The sequence below is a fragment of the Oryctolagus cuniculus genome, chromosome 19 (assembly GCF_964237555.1).
Source record: "Oryctolagus cuniculus chromosome 19, mOryCun1.1, whole genome shotgun sequence".
NCBI classification, from domain to species: domain Eukaryota; kingdom Metazoa; phylum Chordata; class Mammalia; order Lagomorpha; family Leporidae; genus Oryctolagus; species Oryctolagus cuniculus.
The window spans coordinates 51229017-51248809 of NC_091450.1; the positions used below are offsets into that span (position 1 = coordinate 51229017).

The following is a 19793-nucleotide window of genomic DNA, read 5'->3' on the forward strand; positions in this document are numbered from 1 at the left end:
GGGACAAATATCATATGTTCTCTCTGATCGATGGCAACTAAACGAGCATCTAAAATGATACCAATTGAAGTGAAATGGACAATATGAGAGACAATGACATGAGCACCCCTTGTCCAGACTGTTGAGGAAGAACTTACTATTTTATTCCTTTTAGTATTGTTGTTGCTCTGTTTGTTCTACATAAGACCACTGGTTGAACTCTGTAATCAATGCACAATCATTCTTAGGTGTTTAAAATTAACAGAAAAGTGATCTCTGTTAAACATAGGAGTGGGAATAAGAGAGGGAGGAGATATATAGGTTGGCACATGCTCATTCGGACTTACCTCCAATGGTGGAACTAGAAATGTGCCAGGGGATTTCAACTCAATCTTACCAAGGAGGCAGGTACCAATGCCAGTGCACTTGGTAAAGTGATAAGTATAAATACAAAACTGATCAAAAAGATAGGGTATGTGTCGATGAGATTTCACAAATAAGACCAGTGTAAGCAAATAATGAAGGATAGAATTAAAAGGGAGAGAATGATCCTGCGGGGGAAGAGGGACACACAGCAGACTCGGAATGGCAGCACTCTTGCCTCAGAATCAACCTTTGGGACATTAGGATCTGGCTAAAAGGTCCATGAGAGTCTCACAGGCATGGAAAGCCATGACGTGGTGGCAAAAAACATTCTAAATGAAAGATCCTGGTGAACAAGACCCCAGCAGAAGGAACAGGCCATCAAGGAGAGAGGCGCCTTTCTCTGAAAGGAGGAAGGAACCTCCACTGTGATATGGCCTTGACTAAACAAGTTCAGAGTCGGTGAACTCAAGGGGCTTCCACAGCCTAGACAGCTCATAGCAAGAGTCTCGGGTGATTGCTGACGTCATAAATATAAGTGCCAATTGTTAAATCAACAACGGGATTCACTGGGTACATGCTCCCCATGTAGGATCTCTGTCCTTAATGTGTTCTACTATGAAACTTTTTTTTTGACAGGCAGAGTGGACAGTGAGAGAGAGAGAGACAGAGAGAAAGGTCTTCCTTTGCCGTTGGTTCACCCTCCAATGGCCGCCGCGGCCGGCGCGCTGCGGCCAGCACACCGCGCTGATCCGATGGTAGGAGCCAGGAACCAGGTGCTTTTCTTGGTCTCCCATGGGGTGCAGGGCCCAAGCACTTGGACCATCCTCCACTGCACTCCCGGGCCACAGCAGAGAGCTGGCCTGGAAGAGGAACAACCGGGACAGAATCCGGCACCCCGACCGGGTCTAGAACCCAGTGTGCCAGCGCCGCTAGGCAGAGGATTAGCCTAGTGAGCCGCGGTGCCAGCCTAACGTGTTCTACTATGAAACTTAAAAACAACACTACTAGTCAAACAATACCCTATACCTTGTGCGGTTGTGTGAGTGCAGCCTGTTGAAATCCTTGCTTAGTATATGCTAAGTTGATCTTCAGTATATGAAGGTAATTGAAAATGAAACTCGATGAAGGGCGGGAAGGGAGAAGGAGTGGGAGAGGGGAGGGCCATGGGAGGGAGGGAGGTTGGGGGGGGAAGCCACAACAATATAAAAGTTGCACTTTGTAAATTCACATTTATTAAATTAAAAACTAAATAACAAACAAAAAAAGAAAAAGAAAAAAATAGAACTTAATACTTGACCCTTTTAGTATTTTTTATGTTCTACTTAAAACTATTGGTTGAACTCTGTAATTAATACACAATTACTCTTAGGTGTTTAATTAATGCTATAACTAGTACTCAAATAGTATTTTACACTTTGTGTTTCTGTGTGGGTGCAAACTGTTGAAATCTTTACTTAATATATGCTAAATTGATCTTCTGTATATAAAGATAATTGAAAATTAATCTTGATGTGAATGGGAGAGGGAGTGGGGGAGGGGAATGTTGTGGGTGGGAGGGAAGTTATGGGGGGGGGAAGCTATTGTAATCCATAAGCTGTACTTTGGAAATTTATGTTCATTAAATAAAATAAAATATGTATAAAAAGATATGAGACAAAAAAAAGAAACAGATGAATAGACCAATGGGACAGAATGAAAACACCAGAAATCAATCCAAACATCTACAGCCAACTTATATTTGATCAAGGATCCAAAACTAATCCCTGGAGTAAGGACAGTCTATTCAACAAATGGTGCTACAAAATTGGATTTCCATGTGCAGAAGCATGAAGCAAGACCCCTACCTTTCACCATACACAAAATCCACTCAACATGGATGAAAGACTTAAATCTACAACCCGACACCATCAAATTATTAGAGAACATTGGAGAAACCCTGCAAGATATTGGCACCGGCAAAGACTTCTTGGAAAACACCCCAGAAGCACAGGCAGTCAAAATCAAATTTAACATTGGGGATTGCATCATTTGAGAAGTTTCTGTACTGCAAAGAAAACAGTCAGGAAAGTGAAGAGGCAACAGACAGAATGGGAAAATATATTTGCAAACTATGCAACAGATAAAGGGTTGATAACCAGAATCTACAAAGAAATTAAGAAACTCCACAACATCAAAACAAACAACCCACTTAAGAGATGGGCCAAGGACCTCAATAGACATTTTTCAAAAGAGGAAATCTAAATGGCCAACAGGCACATGAAAAAATGTTCAAGATCACTAGCAATCAGGGAAATGCAAATCAAAACCACAATGAGGTTTCACCTCACCCCAGTTAGAATGGCTCACATGCAGAAATCTACCAACAATAGATGCTGGTGAGGATGCGGGGGAAAAAGGGACACTAACCCACTGTTGGTGGGAATGCAAATTGGTTAAGCCACTATGGAAGTCAGTCTGGAGATTCCTCAGAAACCTGAATATAACCCTACCATTCAACCCAGCCATCCCACTCCTTGGAATTTACCCAAAGGAAATGAGATTGGCAAACAAACAAGCTGTCTGCACATTAATGTTTATTGCAGCTCAATTCACAATAGCTAAGACCTGGAACCAACCCAAATGCCCATCAACAGTAGACTGGGTAAAGAAATTATGGGACATGTACTCTATAGAATACTATACAGCAGTCAAAAACAATGAATTCTGGTCATCTGCAACAAAATGGAGAAATCTGGAACACATCATCCTGAGTGAATCAAGCAAGTCCCAAAGGGAGAAATATCATATGTTCTCCCTGATCAGTGACAACTAACCGAGCACCAAAAAGGAAACCTGGTGAAGTGAAATGGACACTATGAGAAACAGTGACTTGATTACCCCTTGTCCGGACTGTTGATGTACAATTTAATACTTTATCCCTTTCAGCATTTTTTTTGTTCTACTTAATATTATTGGTTGAACTCTGTAATTAACACACAATTATTCTTAGGTGTTTAAAGTTAACTGAAAAGTTATCTCTGTTAAATATAAGAGTGGGAATAACAGAGGGAGGAGATGTACAATTTGGGACATGCTCAAGCTGACTTGCCCCAAATGCTAGAGTTAGAAATGTGCCAGGGCATTCTAATACAATCCCATCAAGGTGGCATGTACCAATGCCATCTCACTAGTCCAAGTGATCAATTTCAGGTCACAATAGATCATAATGATAGGCCTAAGATTCAAAGGGATCACATAAACAAGATTAGTGTCTGCTAATACTAACTGATAGAATCAAAAAGGGAGAGAACGATCCATCATGGGAAGCAGGATACACAGCAGACTCATAGAATGGCAGATGTCCTAAATAGCACTCTGGCCTCAGAATTAGCCCTTAAGACATTTGGATCTGGCTGAAGAGGCCATGAGAGTATTTTAGGCATGGAAAGCCAAGACACTCCGGCAAAAAAAAAAAAAAGGAGCTAAATGAAAGATCTCTGCGAGTGAGATCCCAGTAGAAAGAACGGGCCATCAAAGAAGGAGGTACCTTTATCTGGAGAGGACAGAACTTGCACTTTGACTATGAACTTGTCGAAACAAGATCGAAGTCGGCGAACTCAAAAGGCTTCCAGAGCCTTGGCAACTCATGACTAGAGCCTAGGGAGATTACTGATGCCATAAACAAGAGTGTCAAATTGTTAAGTCAACAACAGGAGTCACTGTGCACTTACTCCTCATGTAGGATCTCTATCCTTAATGTGTTGTTCAATGTGAATTAATGCTATAACAAGTACTCAAACAGTATTTTACACTTTGTGTTTCTGTGTGGGTGCAAACTGATGATATCTTTACTTAATATATACTAAATTGATCTTCTGTATATGAAAATAATTGAAAATGAATGTTAATATGAATGGAATGGGAGAGGGATGGGAGATGGAAGGGTTGCGGGTGGGAGGGAAGTTATGTGGGGCAAAGCCACTGTAATCCATAAACTATACTTTGGAAATTTATATTTACTAAATAAAAGTTAAAAAAATCAATTGTAGGCCGGTGCCGCGGCTCACTAGGCTAATCCTCCACCTAGCGGCGCCGGCACACCGGGTTCTAGTCCCGGTTGGGGCGCCGGATTCTGTCCCGGTTGCCCCTCTTCCAGGCCAGCTCTCTGCTGTGGCCAGGGAGTGCAGTGGAGGATGGCCCAAGTGCTTGGGCCCTGCACCCCATGGAAGACCAGGAAAAGCACCTGGCTCCTGGCTCCTACCATCGGATCAGCGCGGTGCACCGGCCGCAGCGCGCCAGCCGCGGCGGCCATTGGAGGGTGAACCAACGGCAAAGGAAGAACTTTCTCTCTGTCTCTCTCTCTCACTGTCCACTCTGTCTGTCAAAATAAAAAAAAAATCAATTGTATACTACCATCATCAACAGGTAGACACTGATTTGAAATTTAAAATAGCCTACTGAAATGAAAACTCATAAACCCTATCAATAAAATACCCATTATGTTGGCTGAAGACTAAGATTCTGATGAAGGAAACTAAAGAAGATCTAAGTAAATACGCTGTGCATAGGACTGGAAGACTGAATATTATTAATATAACATTTCTTCTAAAATCGTTCTAGGTTTAACACCAGCTAAATAAAAAACAAAACAAAACAAAAAACAAACAACCAAAAAAACCTCCAGCAAGAGGTTTTGAGAAAAAAAAACAAACCTGAATGTAGTTAGGCAAACTCAAGACAATTGACTATCAACTCCACCATGAAAAACAAGGAACTCTGTGAAATGACAACTGTCTTTCCAGACTTTCAATAAACCTACAATAACCAAGACCTTGCTTTGGGATTCCTGAAAGAACAGAAGAAACACGTTTCAATGGAGTAGGATAGTGAATCCAAAAGTAAACCTCATCCCAAAATACATAAGCGACCATTGTTAAAACTACAAAAAGTAATAAACAAAGGCACTATTACACTCACAGACGTCAAGACATCTCTTTCGTTACCAGATCAGCAGTCACACCATCAGTAAGGATGTAGCTGAACAGAATAGCACCTGAATCAACCAAGTGTTGAACGGATCCTTCAAGGATGCTCTGTCCACAGCAACGCAACATGACACTCTTCTCAGACCCACACAGCACATCCACTCTGACCACATTCTGTCGCTCCCTTGCCCACAAAGGAACGACACTGTTCGCAGCTTATCGGTCTTCAGTAGACTTTTAATAAGAAAATAACAGTGACAGAGAAAGAATGAAGGGAGGAGAGTGGACAGAAAAGCCCCCTCCTTCCTCAGCACACAGCTTATATACAAAATCTGGCCAATTGCAAGCGGGCTCAAGTCCATGCACGGAACACTCCAATCCGCTGTCTGTTCACGCAGTGTGCACGCGTCCTCAGGCCAATCAGATGAGGTGTCACACAGCAGGCAGGCTCACCGCACGGCCCTCAGCGCCATCTTGTTGTTTACAACATTCTCAACTCCTCTGGAAAGTCCTGACCGTGGGAAAGCATTGCCCTAACCAAAACTAGCAACATCCGCCTTGTGATAAAAACACAGCAACAGCTATCAGACCGACCTTGATGTGGGGGCTCCATGGCTGCGCGTCCCATGGAGCCCCACAACATTCGCCACTGTACAGCAGACCTCAACTCCTAAGGAAGAATCACCACACAATGTAAGGTCTCAGATCACAATGCAACCTCTCTACTGAGAGGTCAGTATGAAAAGGCTGCAAAATCCGGCCAGCGCCACAGCTCAATAGGCTAATCCTTCGCTTAGCGGCACCGGCACCCCAGGTTCTAGTCCTGGTCGGGGCTTCTGTCCCAGTTGCCCCTCTTCCAGGCCAGTTCTCTGCTATTGGCCCGGGAGTGCAGTGGAGGATGGCCCAAGTGCTTGGGCCTTGCACCCCATGGAAGACCAGGAGAAGCACCTGGCTCCTGCCTTTGGATCAGCGCAGTGCGCCAGCCGCGGCAGCCACTGCAGGGTTAACCAACAGCAAAGGAAGACCTTTCTCTCTGTCTCTCTCTCTCACTGTCCACTCTGCCTGTTAAAGAAAAAAAGAAAAGGCTGGAAAATTCCAAATACTTGCAAGAAGAACAATCAACCAACCTCAAAATGACACATTTATAAATCTCAAAAAATCATTCAAACTAAATGGAAACTGTATCCTGCCCATTTATAGTAATGGATGCATATTTTAGAAAAGAACCACCAAGATCCATGAGCTACACTTTCACCCTAGGAGATCAGAGGAAGAACAGCAACTTAAACACTTAAAGCAAGGTGAGGAAAATCAAATCATTCATGGAGAGATATAAGCACAAGTTGATGGGACTGAAAAAAGCTCAACCACAGAAAAACATTGACAAAACTAACACTTGGTCTTTGAACACATCCACAAAATTCGTGAACTTCTTCTCAGCACCAACCAAGAAAAACAGTGCAAGGTAATGAGTTGGTTAATGACATAGTGCCACCATGACTCCATGGACAAGATAACTGTAAAGGAATAGTATGAACAACTCTGTGACCAAAAATTATATAAGATAAATGAACTGCATGAATGCCTTGAAACGCAGAATATGCCAAAATCCACACAAAGGGAAAGGAAAAATGGGAATGCTTCCATAATTACTAAGGAAGTTATAATTTATAATAACTAGAGGAACACATAATTATAAAGTATCAGAAAATGTATTAGATATGAGTTACTGTATTCACATACCCAATTTCTGCTCAGCTAAAAAGAAACAGTGGGCAGAAAAGTACTTATGAGACCTGCCTTGTGGCATGGTAGGTTACGACACTGCCTGGAACAATGTCATTCCATCTAGACGCCAACTGGATTCCTGCCTGTTATGCTTTTTTTAAAAAGCTTTATTTATTCATTTCAAAAGTAGAATTACAGAGAGTCAGAGGGAGAGACAAAGAGAGAGAGAAGGTCTTCCATCCACGGGTTACTCCTCAGATGGAAGCGAGAGCCGGAGCTGAGTGGATTTGAAGCCAGGAGCCAGGAGCAGTTCCTCCAGGACTCCCACTCAGGTGCAGGGGCCCAAGGACTTGGGCCCTCTTCTATTGCTTTGCCAGACCACAGCAGAGAGCTGGATTGGAAGTGGAGCTGCTGGGACTCGAACCGACAACCATGTGGGATGCTGGTACATGCAGGGGCGGCTTCATCCACTATGCCATGGCTGCTCCCACCCCACCCCCCAACCCCATCAACCCAGGCTGTTCCCACTTGAGATCCAGCTGCCTGCTCAAATGCCTAGGAAAGCAGAGGAAGCACCCCAAGGACTTGGGTCACCTTAACTCGCACTGCAGTACTGGATAAAGTACCTGGCCTCAGCTCCCGCCTGGCCCAGCCCCGGCCATTGTAGCCACCTGGGGTGTGATTCCATACCCTGAAGATCTCTCCTGCACCGCCTCATCTAGAACTCTGCCTTGCAAACCAATTGTTCCACAGAACAAAAAATATCTAGTACTCACTATGAGGTGCCAGAATTTTGGACAGGCTGGAACAGAGCACAGAGGGATTCTTGGCGTTTCTCTAAGCTTCTGCTTTCTCCTCCATGTGTGCAGTCTGAAAATTCACCGGATTACATTCCAATTAATTCGAGCACCCCATGCCCCCGTGTTCCTGCATACACAACCTTACTCTGCTGAACAACCTGGAGCAGAGAGGCCGTGAGTCAAGGCCTCTTCTACGGACGCCAAGGCTACATCTGGCCAGGCACAGAAAACCCCCCAAACCGACCCAGCTCCCAACCCCCCTCCCACACACCCCCCGTGGCTCCAGTCACTCTCTCCCTCCTTTCCTCTCCCCAACACGCCTTTCTTCCCTTCCCTTCCTCGCCTCCCCACCTTCATTCTCTCCACTTCCTCTCTTCTCCCGCATCCCCTTTGCCCTCCCTCTCCTCCACCTTCTACCCAGTGACACCCCACACACACCCCCTCCCCGCACTCTGCACCTCGAGCCACACCTACCCCGTGACGGGAAGTCCACCGTGCCGAATCCCCTCACAAAGAGCATTTCTGTTCCTCAGGAACAGGAACCGAGTCCCGAGGTGTAGTTGTCGGGAAGGGGCCGAAGCAGAGGACTGAGCCTGGAAGTTTCCAGAAGCCCAAAGTAACTGATGCGGCTGCCTAGGGCCACAGCCTCACCTGATCCTCGCCTGAGCCTGGGGGACCCTGGGCTCCTCAGGTTTGGCCACCAGCGTCAAAGACGGCTCCTCCAGGCTTGCTCAAGCCGTGGGCAGGAGTGGGCACGGCCCTGACTCCCACCCATGCACTGAGGGCAGAAGCGGCCGCGCCTGTGGGTGCACTTCCGGGTCAAAGCGCCGGGCGCAGGCGCACTTCTCACTGGCCATCGCCATGGCGCCACGGGACGCTCTGTGCGCTGCCGCATCCAGCGCCCGAAACCACAGGCCCACTTCAGTCAGCTGCTCTTGCTCCAGGTTGTGATCCAGGGAGGCAGCCGCTGAGGCCTGGGTACTCTGGACCCTGGCTCGCTGCCTCCGTCCCTCCCTGCCTCCCTCCCTCGTGGGAGTCCTGAATGGAGCTCCTGCCTCCTGACTTCTGCCTGATCCAGTGCTGGCCCTCAAAGCCGTTTGGGGAGAGAAGCAGTGCAGGGGGCATCGCCAGCACTCTTTCTCTCTCAGTGATCGTCCATCTCCGGGTTCACCCCTCAGGTAGCTACAAAGGCCAGGGCTGGGACAGGCCAAATAAGAAGCCAAGGACTTTTTTCTGGTGCTCCATTCTGGGTTCAGGGGCTTAAGTCCTTGGGCCGTCTCCCTCTGCTTTCCCAGGCATGTTAGCAGACAGCTGGATCCCAGGGGGAACGGCTTCCGGGAGGGGCCGGCGCTGGGGTGTAGCAGGTCAAGCCACCGCCCGCAGTGCCAGCATCCCATATGACGCCGGTTCGAGTCCCAGCTGGTCCGCTTCTGATGCAGTTCTCTGCTATGGTCTGGGAAGGCAGTCGAAGATGGCCCAAGTCCTGGGGACCTGTCCCCATGCAGGAGACCCCAGGGAGGCTCCTTGCTCCTAGCTCCTCACCCTGAATCCTCTCAGCGCCAGCCATTGCAGCCAACTGTGGAGTGGACCAGCAGATGGATAACCTCTCCCTCTCTCTCTGCCACTCTGCCTCTGCCTCTCATCCTCTCTGTGTGTAACTCTGAATTTCAAATAAATAAATAAGACTTTTTTAAAAAGTAAAACTTAGCTCATTGTAAAGAAAATACTACATCAAGGCCAACTACTTGAGTTTATCTAGAATTTGATACTATATGCATTACATACCCCATTAACACAGAATTTGAAAAAGAATTTAACTCAGTCTTAGAAAAGATTCTGGTACCCATTCATTCTCTTCTTCCTTACAAACATTCTGTGTGGCATTATCTCTAACTTGCACATGAGGAAATCTTTGTAATTTATTTATTCAGACACTTATGTACCCATTCACACAAGGAGTAGAAATACCTGTGATCTGCAGAGTTCTTCACCGAACACAGGTCTGCTTCCCAATCTCTGCCCTCCACAGTCTAGCCCTGCCTTTGAAATAGGACAAATCGTGTCTTCCACAAAGCAAAACAGAATACAGAAAGGTAGCCTCTGAGGTCACTGTTGACATTTTCTATTCTCCTGTACATAGGAGATCCAAAAGACTCCACTAAAAGAATATCAAAACTCAGAGTAGAGTTTGGTACAGTGGCAGGATAGAAAATCAACAGCTTTTGTATACACAGACAAGGTCATGATTGAGAAAGGATTTCGAAGACCAATCCCATTCACATATCTACAAAGAAAATAAAATAGGTTGGAATAAATTTAACCAAGGATGTCCAATATCTGAGAACTATAAAAGATTAATGAAGAGGACACCAAAAAAAAAAACACTCCACAAAGTGAAGCAGCAACTAACAGAATGGTAGAACTTAATCTGCAGTGTATGCAGCTGATAAAGGGTTTACTACCAGATATTTTCAAGAAACTCAACAACAGCAAAACAAACCACCCACTCAAGAAATGGGCAAATGGCTTCAACAGGCATATTTCAATGAACCAAAATGCTGATCAACTGAAAAGTGAATTAAGAAGTTCTGGTCTATGTATACCATACATACATATACACACTGCACAGCCTGGCTATTGTGCATCTTGCTGCAATAAGCATAGGCTTGTGCATCCCTCTGTTACATAATGATTTAATTTCCTTCAGTATGTTCCCAGTAGTGGGTACATCCTTAGAGTTTTCCATGTTGACAGGCCTAATTTCACATGAGGAATTTTACTGCTATACAGGTATATATTAAGGAATACAGATATCAGATCAGAAAACCAAATTTTACCTTAAAACACTAGAACAGCAAAGTAAATCTTAAGATGACCATTAGTGTGAACCAGGACACAGGACCTATGTTAACAAATCACAGCATGAGGCCACAGAGTTAGTATGAAGTGTCCTTAGTGACACAGGACAAGTCCTTGTGGTGATGCACCCAACGAAGCTAAGCCCAAAGAAAAGGACCACCGGTTTTCACCAGCTACCCCTCTCTCATACCCCACGTCTCTAACTGCTAGAACCTAGGGTTCCAACCCCAGGAGGAACATGGCTCTGGGGCAAACAGAACAGGTTTTGAACTGGGGCTTTATTGTTCTTGATATATGGCCTAGTGCAGGTTCCCACCTCATACAGTTTCGTATTTGAAAGGGGATGAGCAGTGCCTTCCTCACAGAGCTTTGAAGAGGATTAGACAGTACAATGTGGTGAAATTAAATAAAACTCTAGCTTTCCCTCTTTGTGTTCTTATTTAGAAATGAGACATGGTACATTAAGAAGCCTGACTACTTAAAGTGCTAAAAGGAAACCTGTTGAAGTGAAACCGACACTATGAAAAACAATGACTTGATCAGCCCTTGCCTGACTGTCAAGGAACAACTTACTATTTTATTACTTTTAGTATTTTTTTGTCCTACTTAATATCATTGGTTGAACTCTTTAATTAACACACAATTATTCTTAGGCATTTAAAATTAACTCAAAAGTGATCCCTGTTAAATATAAGACTGGGAATAAGAGAAGGAGATGTACAGTTCGGCACCTGCTCACTCGGACTTACCCCTAATGGTAGAGCTATAAACATGCTGGGGGATTCCAATTCAATCCCATCAAGGTGTCATGAACCAATACCATCTCACTAGTCAACATGATCAGTTTCAGTTCATAATTGATCATAATGATAGGATTAAATGTCAAAGGGATCACATAAACAAGACTAGTGTCTGCTAACAATAACTGATAGACTTAAAAAGGAGGAGAATGCTCCAACATGGGAAGCGGGATACACAGCAGACTCATAGAATGGCAGATGTCCTGAACAGCACTCTGGCCTCAGAATCAGTCCTTAAGGCATTCGGATATGGCTAAAAAGCCCATGAGAGTGATTTAGGCATGGAAAGCCAAGACACTCTGGAAAAAAAAAAAGAGGAACTAAATAAAAGATCTCTGTGAATGAGATCCCAGCAGAATGAACAGGCCATCAAAGAAGGACGTACCTTTCTCTGAAGGGAGGAGAGAACTTCCACTTTGACTATGGCCTTGTCTAAATAAGATCGGATCCGGTGAACTCAAGAAGCTTCCATAGCCTTGGCAGCTCAAGACAAGTGCCTCACGTGATTACTGACATCATAAATAAGAGTGTCAATTGTTAAATCAACAACGGGAGTTACTGTGCACCTACTCCCCATGTAGGATCTCTCTGTCCTTAATGTGTTGTACTATGTGAATTAACGGTAAAACTACTACTCAAACAATACTCTACACTTTGTGTGTCTGTGTGGGTGCAGTCTATTGAAATCTTTACTTAGTATATACTGAGTTGATATTCTGTATATAAATATAATTGAAAATGAATCTTGATGAAAAATGGGATGGGAGAGGGAGTGGGAGATAGGATGGTTGGGGTGAGAGGGAGGTTATGGAGGGAAGAACTGCTATAATCCAAAAGTTGTACTTTGGAAATTTATATTTATTTATTTATTATAGACTTTATTTATTCAATTATTTGAGAGGTAGAGTTACAGACAGTGAGAGAGAGAAACAGAGAGAAAGGTCTTCCTTCCATTGGTTCACCCCCCAAACGGCCACTACAGCTGGTGCACTGCACCAGTCTGAAGCCAGGTGCCAGGTGCTTCCTCCTGGTCTCCCATGCGGGTGCAGGCGCCCAAGCACCTGGGCAATCCTCCACTGCACTCCTGGGCCCAGCAGAGAGCCAGACTGGAAGAGGAGCAGCCAGGACTAGAACCCGGTGCCCATATGAGATGCTGGCGCCGCAGGTGGAGGATTAGCCAAGTGAGCCACAGCACCAGCCCCCGAAAATTTATAATTATTAAATAAAAGTTGGAAAAAAAGAAAGGGTTTCATGAATGCCACTCTGTTACAATCTCCTTCCTTGTCCCTCTTACCTTTGTTCTTGTGACCAGACCCTTCATTAACCATCACTTCCTGTCCCAAGGCCCACCAGTGAGTGTGTTGTTAGTTCTGCATATCTGAACACCAGCTGTGTACCAGGGACTACAGGAATGAAAGCAGAGAGACAAAGTCTTGTCCTGGACAAGCTCACAGTCTTATACGAGATATGGGTATTTAGCAAAAAAAAAGGTGATAAAATGGGTTAAGTACGTTATGTATATAGGTAGTGTGTTACAGAAGCTCTGGATACTTAGCTCTGCCTGGGGGAATGAGAGAAAAGTATCAAAGAGAAGGAAGACCTTTGAGTTGGATATCTTGAAACATGGCTAGGAGTTTCTCAAGCTGAAAACATTGAGGAACATCAAGTAGTGACTGCCTATATGCAGAACCATGACAAGTCTGGCATGACAGAAGCAGGGGCTGTTTGGGAGGAGGGCGGCTTGGAATAGAAGTTGTGAACAGACCTGAGAATGAGGCCTTGGAATCCCCTCTAAGGGAATAGGGCTTTGGCAAGTATGCAAGAGATGAGAAAAGATCAGGCAGAGTCACCTGTGCTTTCTAGGAATATGCAGGTGGTGTGCAGGCCTGAAGAAGAAAAAGCCTGGAAGAAAGAATCCAGACAGAAGTAATAGTTATCAGCAGATGTTCAGCTTTGGTATGAGTGCTTGTGTAGGTCCTGAGACACCACTGGCATGGATTTGGTGACTACTAGGAGACAGATGGTTGGAAAGAGGGTGCTGCCAAGCTTTCCAACTTGGAAGGCAAGTCGGATGGAGCCACCACTGCAGAGATCCAGTCCAGTGCAATGTGTGGTGCAGGTTTAAAGGGAAGAGGAAGTTTGTGGTACCCACAGGACACTCAAGTGTGTGTCTCTAACAGGCAGGTGGCAATGGAGATTTGGATCTCATGGTGAAGGCTGATGATGGAGACACTACTTTGGAAGGTAGTCTCATAGAAACATTGGTTGAAGCCACAACAGTAAGATCACCTCAAGAGAAATGGGGCACCCAAAAGGAGCAAAGCATTTCAAATGTGGTCTGAAATGATAGGTAATGCACAAGTAAGAGAGAAGGAAGAGGAGTACAAAGAATCCATCAAGGATAGCACAAAGTAGGCAGCCACACACAAGGAGTCAAGTCACGGGGTTATATTTGTAGAATAAACCAGTGGATGGAGAATCTCCCTCTCTACCTATCCCCTCTTCCCTCCTCCCTCCCCTTTTCCCTCTCCCTACTTCCCTCTCCCCTCCCCTCTGTCCTCTGTCCTCCTTCCTCTCTCCTCTCTCCCTCCTATCCATTCCCAACCAGCTCCCTCCCTTTCAAACAATTTTAAAAATACATTTGTACAGAAAGATTTCTTTGGATGCTGAGTGGAAAACATATTACAGAGGAAAAGATTACTGATAGAAGAAATCAGCTCAGAGGTCACTGAATTCAGTCAAGAGAATTATGGTGGGCTGGGCTACAGTTGGAGTTATAACCAGGCATTTGGGGCATCCAGGGTACAGAATTTATGTAGGCACCTGCTCTATGAGCCATGCAAGAACAGAGTTCAGCTTTGCCTTGGCATAGAGTGGTGGCAGATATAGGCAGGTTGAAGATACATTTTGGTGGTGAAATCAAATTTATTGTGTGGATTCTTGGGTTCCTAAGTAACAGTTTTGAAAAACTATTAATGTTGGACGGCGCCGCAGCTCACTTGGATAATCCTCCACCTGCGGCACCGGCAATCTAGTCCTAGTTGGGGCTGCTGGTTCACTGTCTGCTGTCCCAGTTGCTCCTCTTCCAGAAGAGCTCTCTGCTGTGGCCCGGGAAGGCAGTGGAGGATGGCCCAAGTGCTTGGGCCCTGCACCCACATGGGAGACCAGGAGGAAGTACCTGGCTGCTGGTTTCGCATCAGTGCAGTGCGCCAGCCATAGCAGCCATTTGCGGGGTGAACCAATGTAAAGGAAGACTTTTCTCTCTGTCTCTTTCTTTCACTGTCTAACTCTGCCTGTCAAAAAAAAGTCTATTAATGCAACATATTATGGAGGATCTTAAATATCAAAGGTCTGATGTTTCACTTCCTCCCATAGCCTATCTAAATCAATACTCAAATGATATAAAATAAATCATAAGAAATATTCTCTTGGACTACTCCCAGACCATTTTCAATGTTTTACAAAATGTTCACATAGCAAATATGAAAAGCTTCAACACATTCTTCTTTTGTAATTTCTGCTGCAATAAATACATGAACAACATACAGATTTCTTCTGTACCCATCTTAAAAGTGGAGTCACTGAAGTATATACTAATTTATGTTACTCATACATATTTTACTCTTATTTTTAATGAGATCACTGCCAGTACACACATTGTTTGCTTAACTTTATTTTTACATTAAGCCAATGTCTGTCATGCAGCAATCAAAAAACTGACAGTAAATTATACGGGTTTGTAGTCCAATTTAGACTCTAGCTTCTTAGAATAACCCACTTTTTTTGACAGGCAGAGTGGACAGTGAGAGAGAGAGAGACAGAGAAAAAGGTCTTTTGTTCACCCCCCAATGGCCGCTGCGGCCTCAGACACCACGTTGATCCAAAGGCAGGAGCCAGGTGCTTCTCCTGGTCTCCCATGTGGGCGCAGGGCCCAAGGACTTGGGCCATCTTCCACTGCACTCCTGGGCCACAGCAGAGAGCTGGACTGGAAAAGGAGCAACCGGGCCAGAATCCGGTGCCCCAACCGGGACTAGAACCCGGGGTGCCGGTGCCGCAGGCGGAGGATTAGCCTAATGAACCATGGTGCCAACCAGAATAACCCACTTTTCTGATGGCTTTCATGAAATCTTCCTGTACTACAAAATTATGATCAGCACGAATTGCAAACATACCAGCTTCAGTACAAACACTTCAGGTTTGCTCCAATAAAGCCATCTAAAAGGTTCATGCTTGCTTCATAATCTACTTCATAATGTTTTGTAATGGGAGCTGTGTGGATTTTCAATATATCTAACCTGGCTTGTTCATGTGGTAAATCAATATGTATTTTTCTGTCCAATCTTCCCAGATGTAGCAAAACAGGGTCCAGTGTATCTGGTCTGTTTGTAGCCATGGTCATTTTAACTCTATGCAGAGTATCAAAGCCATCCATTTGATTTAGCAACTCTATTAAAGTTCTCTGAATCTGTCAGCTGATGTACCCTCAGGAAACCGATGACCACCAATCACATCTATTTCATCCATAAAAATGATGCATGTTTGATGGTCGGTCTCTGGCATAATAAAACATTTCTCTGATCAAGCAGGCACTTTCACCAATCTATTTGTCTACAATAGAACTTGATACAACCTTTAAGAAGTTACAATCCAGCTGACTACCAACAGTTCTCACCAAAAGCATTCTTCCTGTGCCTGGAGTTCCATATAACAAACAGCCTTTTGGGGGTATTACTCCTACATGCTGGGATAATTCTAGGTTTTTAAGAGGTAATTCTATTCCCTGGGTTCCCATGAGGCATATTGTAAACCAGTGAATCCATCACTCCTGGCAAATCTCTCATGATACTTAGTGTAGTCATATCCAAAGAAGCTCTTGTTCCTGGATTCAGCTTACTTTTGTCAAGTTGTCTATGACAGCTGACGACGTATCTTGGGGGGGTGGTGAGGAGTGAGAAGAAAGTTCTGGAATCAGATGCCAGTGCTGGCTGCACAACTTTGCACATGTGCTGCTAGTGAATGTTCACCTTGAAATGGTATAAAGGAACTAAGGTATACACCAAAGAGAACTGCTAATGAGTAATATGAGTTAGCATTCATTCTGATCTAGTTCTCATGACTCCCCTTGCCCCAGCCCAAAGAAATAAGAGGTTGGGCTTAAGTTATGGGGATTACTGCTCCTCCGCAGGAAGCTGGAAACCCAACGAGCACAGCCAGCCTTGCATGCGTGCACGTGGGACTTTGAGACTGTGTCACTCTGTGGCTGCCTGGCTACAGTGCTGTGTGTGCATTTGTTCCTCTGTGCATGTGGTTTTTTGAAAACTGACAGTTAACATGCTGTCATGTTTCAAATAGGTTTTGATGGACATACATAAAAAACTGTCATGGGGCTGGTATTGTGTCCCAACAGGTTAAGCCTCTGCCTGCGGCAACCCATTTGGGTGCTGGTTTGAGACCCACTGGCTAATTCACTTTCAAATCCATATCTCTGCTAATGCACCTGGGAAAGCAGCAGAGGATGGCCCCAGTGCTTGGGCCCCAGCATCCACATGGGAGACCCAGAGGAAGCTCCTGGCTTTATCATGGCCCAATCTCGGCGACTGGGGTCATCTGGGGAGTGAACCAGCAGTTGGATGATCTCTGTGTGTCTCTCCTCCTCTCTCTGTTAACTCTGCCATTCTAAGAAATAAGAAAACTTTTAAAAAAAGGATGGTCATATCTTTTAATATTTTCACCTTTCTTCATTCATTGAAGACACAAACAGACCTGTTCTATCAAACAGCTTATAAAACAGACCCTTAAACTGCATCTGATTTCAATGAGAGAGTCTGTATGCATTTTGTCAGACTTAGAAATAAGGTAAGCATCATTTGAAACTAAAGCAAAGCTCCAAACTTTTGAGTTCTAAAGATAACAAATGAATAAATAAGAAAAGTTTGCTAAAATGATCAATTTCATTAGTTGTTGAGATGGTTGGATGCCAGATGGTTGGATGCCAATGTCCTCAGATGACACGAGGTCCAAACATCTTAAAACACCAGAGCCAAGAGAACCTCATCTCACGTACACAACCCTCACTGGGAGGGTCTGCATGCTGGACTTTTTAGAAAGGCTAGTTTGTTTAAAAATGCTTGGTGTGAACAGAGCCAAGCCTGTATGCTTCTAACTGTATCACTCCTTATTAAGAAAGAGGGAAACGTCATTAACCAGGCACACACAACCACCCCAATCAGTTCCAAGGTCTCAGAGGAAGTAGGGTTCACAAACACTGATACACAGTATTCACTGGATAAACGCCAACAAGCCTCCTTCAGCAAGACAAAATGTTCATGCGCTCATGAAGTACCATGCATGGAACCACCCAACTGGTAAAGAAGGGATTGCCTGTGACATTCACCAAGGTGGAACCCAGAGAGGTAGACCTGCTCTTCATTTCCAAAGTGAATTCCAAGATGACCATGTCATGGGGAGGTGGGGGGAGGCGATTCACAAAGAAGAGTAACAAACCAAAGGAAACAGTGAGCAAAAATTAGTGAAAAATTGACCTACAAATGCTTTTCAGGGACTTTTAATGATTACCTTAGTAAGACCAAACTGTTTCCTAGATTCACAGCCACTCCTCTAATTACATGCTTGAGAAAATTCTAAGCCATTCGGGGTAGCTGTAACTCAGGGACAGAAAGCAATAAAGTAACACAGCGATGAACAAAGCACTTCTGCCTGAAGGTGCTGTGGGGGTTGGCCGGGGACTCCTCACTAACCCAGCACAGCCGCCAGCCTGAGGCTAGTTGACAATCACTATTTTCTCCTATCTTTAGATGCCTGTGCATGGTTCCCACTGATCCCTCAGGGGCATGCCATCATACCACACGTGGAACTGGGAAGCTGAGAAATGCCACTTCCCTGGGGTCTGCAAAGAACCCACTTTACTAATCACTGCAACTGCCACAAGATCAAGTGTGGCAGAGGCACCTGTGCTAACAAGCACAGCCCAGGCCCCCACTGCACCTGCCTGTGGGGCAGGGACTCACAGGGCCCTCAGCCTCATCTTAGCTACTTTTTTGCTCAGAGAAGGAAGGCGGGAACTGGCAAGACCCACCACACTCCTGCCCTCAGAATCTCAACTCCAGACAGCCCAAGCTGAAATCCAGGCAACCCTGAAAGGTCAAAGCTTTTGGCCCTGCAGAGACACTCCCAGCAGGCAAGTCGCACCACACCTCCAGGACCCTCCTTGCACTCCTCACACACTCACCTCTCACATTAGCCCACACCCTGCAGCCCAGGAGGGGCAAGCACAGCAGGATTTAAACTGGAACTTCACTGATATCTATATATGGCCTAGGGCTGGTTCCCACTTCCTTTAACTCATATTTAAAAGGGTATCAGTGGTACCTTCCTCACAGAGTTTTGAAGAGGATTAGACAGCACAATGTTGTATAATTAAATAAAACTCTTGCTTCCCCTCCTTGTGTTGTTATTTAGAAATGAGACAATGGTACATTAAGAAGCCTGACCACTGAAAGTGCTTCATTAATGCTGATTCTCTTAAACATCCCTTCTTGGCCCTCCTACCGTTATTGCTGTAAACAGACCTTTCTATAACCAACAGTTCCTGTCCCAAGATCCAACAGTGAGTGCACTGTTCATTCTGCATAAGCTGAATTCCAACTGTGTACCAGGGACTATAGGAATGAAAGCAGAGAGACAAAGTCCTGCCCTGGACAAGCTCACAGTCTTATACGTGATATCGGTATTTAGCAAATAAATGGTGATAAAAGGGGTAAGCACTTTACATATACAGGTAGTGTGTTACACAAACTCAAGTTGCCCGAGGACGTCGGTTCCTGAACCCACACTGGAGTACTAGATAAAGTACATGGCTTTAGCTTCGGCATGGCCCACCACCAGCCATTGTAGCCACCTGCAGTGTGAACCCATACCCTGAAGATCTCTCCCCCCCGCCTCATCTAGAACTCTGCTTTGCAAACCATTCTTTAAATAGAATAAAATATCAGTACTTACTGTGAGGTGTCAGAATCTTGGGGCAGGCTGGAACAGGGCACTGAGGGATTCTTGGCATTTCTCTAAGCTTCTGCTTTCTCCTCCGTGTGTGCAGTCTCTGAAAATTCACCAGATTACGTGCCAATTAATTCAAGTGCCCCATGTCCCCGTGTTCCTGCACACATCCCTTACGCTGCCAAACAACCCAGAGCAGAGAGGCTGTCAGTCAAGGCCTCTTCGACGGACGCAGCTAGCCAAGGCTACTTCTGGCCAGGCACAGAAAACCCCCCAAACGGACC

At 45.0% G+C, this 19793-nt stretch overlaps 1 protein-coding gene, 1 long non-coding RNA gene and 1 pseudogene across 10 annotated transcripts in view; all 3 read right to left on the reverse strand.

The window, feature by feature from the left end:
- The window catches only part of LOC108175467 (glutamate receptor ionotropic, NMDA 2A), a 290700-nt gene that overhangs the window by 221163 nt on the left and 49744 nt on the right, over positions 1 to 19793 (reverse strand). The gene's annotated exons all lie outside the window — the stretch shown is intronic.
- The window catches only part of LOC127489817 (uncharacterized), an 80146-nt gene that overhangs the window by 25000 nt on the left and 35353 nt on the right, over positions 1 to 19793 (reverse strand). For 4 of the 6 annotated variants that reach the window (XR_011384591.1, XR_011384590.1, XR_011384589.1 and 1 more), the window contains 2 exons: positions 19516 to 19610; positions 7814 to 7907 (listed from right to left, as the gene is read on the reverse strand). This is a non-coding gene — a long non-coding RNA (uncharacterized lncRNA). The remainder of the gene's footprint in view (positions 1 to 7813; positions 7908 to 19515; positions 19611 to 19793) is intronic. The other 2 variants (XR_011384593.1, XR_011384592.1) reach the window with 2 other exon arrangements.
- Positions 15562 to 16512, reverse strand: LOC100346515 (26S proteasome regulatory subunit 10B pseudogene; annotated as a pseudogene).